The sequence below is a fragment of the Cryptomeria japonica genome, chromosome 8, assembly GCF_030272615.1.
Source record: "Cryptomeria japonica chromosome 8, Sugi_1.0, whole genome shotgun sequence".
NCBI classification, from domain to species: Eukaryota; Viridiplantae; Streptophyta; class Pinopsida; order Cupressales; family Cupressaceae; genus Cryptomeria; species Cryptomeria japonica.
The window spans coordinates 714,556,976-714,561,257 of record NC_081412.1 but is presented as its reverse complement, the minus strand read 5'-3'; the positions used below and the strand labels follow the sequence as shown (position 1 = coordinate 714,561,257).

Below are 4,282 nucleotides of genomic sequence, written 5' to 3'. Positions count from 1 at the left end.
CATTCTCCCTAATCTCTTGTCACTCTTCTACATTCTTGCTCTCCTCTATCTTGCTCTCTTTTTCTTTATTTCTCGCTGCTCCAACTTGCTATTTGCTATCTTCCTCTATATCTTTTCCTACCTTCTCTTCTTCATTCCATTCTCTAATCCTTCATTGCATCTCACCTCCCTCTTCTCTTCCAACTCAAGGATCTGCAATGTGGTTTATACTCTCTATGCATGCATGCACACATGTTTAGACAAATTGCAACGTGGTTTATTTGTATACAAAAAGGGAGGAGGAGTGGTTGTGGTAATACCGAGCCCTCCCTTTAAATAAGGGGGGTGGTCGATATTACTATCGACCATCCTCGTTAACATATTTATTTGCATTAAGCCGCCACCCCTTTCGATCGATATCTCTACAACTAAGTCACTTTCAATTATTTTATTTTATTTTTAATTTCGATTTTATCTATATTTATATATAAATAAATAATGACATTTCATGTATATATATAAACATTTAGACTTGATAACATATTCTTAATAAACCATTTTTCATAATTATATATTTAAAATATATTATGGATTTTCATAAAGTAATTAAATTCCGCAAATCTATTTACATATTCAATAATCACACATGTATCTAGGATAAAACCTCTAAATTTATGCATCTAACTAATGGTCTATGCTGACATGTTGGTCGTATGCCACATGTCAACTCATAGTGGTCGTTGTTCTTCGCTCTAAGTTAAATGGAAGACTAATCGACCTCCCAATCTGCCATGCGACATAGTCGCTTATACTAACTCGCCACCTTTCTCAAAATATAAGTACATGCGACTATATAATAATTTTCAATGTAAATAATAAACTTTAAACGTATAAATAATAATATATAATACTAATTTATATATATGTGAATATGTGTGATCGATAAAATCAAGTTGTCTACCATTTAACTTACATCTATATAACAAATGATTAATCATTCTATATGCTAGGTCGTAGAATTCAAATATTTCAACTTATCATAAATCATATTAATATAATCAATATAATTACTCATAAACTATATTCACCTTCGAATATATATAAGTTTATAATTGATTCCTAATATTTAAAATATGTACAACTATAGTATAGTTTTGAAAACCAAACATAGAATATAGTTTCGATAATTCACCTACTTCTACACGAAGGACGTTAAATCATAGAGTCACTATTTAATTCACATTATTAACAATTTTTCACCCTTCCAAGACAAATAAAATGTAACATGCAATAATTAAAATCACTAAACACACAAACTAAGCAAACCTCAAGCAAATACTCATAAAAGATCAAACAACAAAAAACGAAGGTCGAACAAACTGACAGGACGACCAACTGACGACCCTCACACGAGTGTAACTGGGTAAAAGAGGGTCAGCTACTATCTCCTCCACTTCCATCAAAAAATATAAGGCATGCTCAGACCTGTGAAGCCAGGTGGAGACGATACACTGTACCTACCTGGTACTTGTACCTGCAATATCCTGCATCACCAAACCACACATGCATATATACAATAGAGAAAACACGACATACACACCGATGAAGGAGAATCGCGATGTTCCTTGTCTCACCGAAATGAATGAAGGAAAATCGTCCCCTTGCATCCAATACACTCGCAGACATACAACATATAATTCCACATTGCATAGATAAAGTAAAGTGTCAGTACATAGCAATAATCCATAAAATGCCATAAATCACAAGTACTGAAATACTGCAAATAAATTATGCATCTCATATCCATATAAAGCATGAAATAATGTCATATAAGTCTGAATAACAAATCATGGTAATGTATCCACTGAAAACAACCAATAAAATATGAGTCCAATGAGTTCAAATGAGTAGGGGTACTACAGTGTGAGAGAAAGAGAAGTGAAGAAATGAGAGGTGGGGACGATAAAAAGGGCCAAATTGCATGTTGGAATATGAACAAAAGGAGTTTGTAGGGAAGTAGTGAGACTACTAGCTAAACAAAACACTCATAAAGTCTAATAGGATTGATTCCTTAACAAAGATGAATAAGAACAAAGGACAAAGCCCAAAAACCACTAGGCAACTAATACAATGCTAGTAGAAGATGGATCCTAATCATTATGCTTCTCCCACTCATCTCGAAGGGCAAGATCATCAATCAATTCCTAACCAGTAAGAGTGTCATATTCTTCAAGGTTCTCCTCAATGGTTGGGTGGACATGAACCAAGAAAATGATGAGTTGCAAACAAGGGAAATTGTCATTTAATAAAGTTGATGCACACAATGGAGTGTGAGAGAAATAGAGAAGTGAAGAATGGAGAGGCAAGAAGGATAGTCAAGGGGGAATTGCACATTGGAATAAGAACTAAAGGATGCTATAAGGAAGTTGTGGTACTAGTAGCAAAAAGGCATTCTCATAAATTCTAATAAGATCAAGTCCTAAACAAAGGTGAATAAAAACAAACAAGAAAGACCACAAAACACTAGGCATTTAATACAATGCAAACAAAAAAGGGATCCTCATCATTAGCCTTCCCCCACACATCTCCAAGAGCAACATCATCAACGGGCTTCCAACTTGTAAGAGTGTCATCTTCTTCTTTAGGATTCTCATCAATGGGTGGTTAGACACATTAAATAATTGATGAGATGTAGAAGAGGAGAATTATTGATTTATATAGTTATCACACACAAGGGAGTATGAGAAAAAGAGAAGAGTAAAGAAGGGAAACTAGAGAGATGGGAAGGATAGATAAGGGAAAATTGCATGTTGGAATAGGAATGAAAGTAGGTCATAGGGAGGTAGAGAGACTAGCAGGAAAAAGAACTTGTGAAAGGAGTCAATTTGAGTGATGGTAAGAAAAGGAGAGCACACTAGAGGTAAGAAGATGCTATCATTCAATGAATGGAGTCTAGTTTGTATGTCCATAAAGTGAGAACTACTAGTAAGGAGAAAGCGTAAGAGAGACAAAGGGGTTTTGGAAATCGTATGTTAGTATTCAAATGTGAGAGATACTCCATGGAGACAAGAATATGTCAATGTCACGTAAGGCGGCCAAACACTTGGAAATCGTATGTGAGTATTCAATTGTGAGATATACTCCATGGAGAAAAGAATATGTCAATGCATGTCATGTGAGGCGGCCAAACACACACAGAGCATTGACTTGTTCAGGTCATTCATCTCAAATCACATCAATATATAGATTTATTTAAGTGATTAATTTCAAATAACACAACTTTTTCAATAATACCCACCTATTACTTTGATTTAAAATGGTCAACCATAATTAAGAATGATTGATGCATATACCTAAAACTTTGTAATTTCTCCTTTGGCTAACGAAAAATAGTCCATTTATTGCCTTTCTATTTTAGGTGCTCAGGTTTTCACTTCCCTCGTTAAATATTGGTTGATTTGCTTGCGTTGATCAGTAGTTAGAAACTAATAAAATGTGTATACGTACATCTGTGTGCGTGTGTGGCTTGCAAGAAGACGGCTGAGCATGCAATCCAATAAGAGCAGGTGCAAAAGCATGGAAAAGGGCAATTTTTGCGGCGCCGATAGTGGATAACTATTAATATTTAGCTATCTCTGATTCAAATTCGAGAGGCAATTGAAAACAATTATAAACGCCTCTCTGAATTTGGCCCATGCAGGTCTCGAACCTGCGACCTTCGCGTTATTAGCACGACGCTCTAAGCAGCTGAGCTAATAGGCCATTTTTGACATTCAACAAACCCAAAATTTCACCACACCGCAATGTGCACATTTATAAAGAGTAACATTCTGTATACTCTTAATCAATGTTAAGACTGTTGTAATTCATTTAAAAATCAGTTACCAATATAGTTCATCTTATATAAATATATAGAGACATAATCCTCTGAAAATATAAAAAATTTACGTATAAATATATATAATGTTTTAATATACTTTATTAAAATTATAAAATATTACATGTATAATTTTTATTGTTATATAATATCGTAATATATCATATATATACACACTTTACACACATAATTTCTATTATTATATACTAAATTTTTTTAATCTATATATTCATTTGTTAGAGTGACATATAATTATGAGGTTAACATTAGAATTTAGAATTAAGGATAGAATTAGAGTTAAAACTAGGGTTAGAATTTAACCAAAGTATAAGAGGAATTAAGCACATTTATACATCCTAACACACCAAGCTCTTAAAGGTATTCATCAACACCACTTTTTCTGGTGAAATAATTTTCTCAAATGGT

General features: G+C 33.6%; 1 non-coding gene across 1 annotated transcript; it reads right to left on the bottom strand.

The window, feature by feature from the left end:
- Positions 1-3,667: 3,667 nt before the first annotated feature.
- TRNAI-AAU (transfer RNA isoleucine (anticodon AAU)) lies at positions 3,668-3,741 on the bottom strand. Its single transcript has one exon. It is a non-coding gene; the product is annotated as a tRNA-Ile (tRNA).
- Positions 3,742-4,282: the final 541 nt, after the last annotated feature.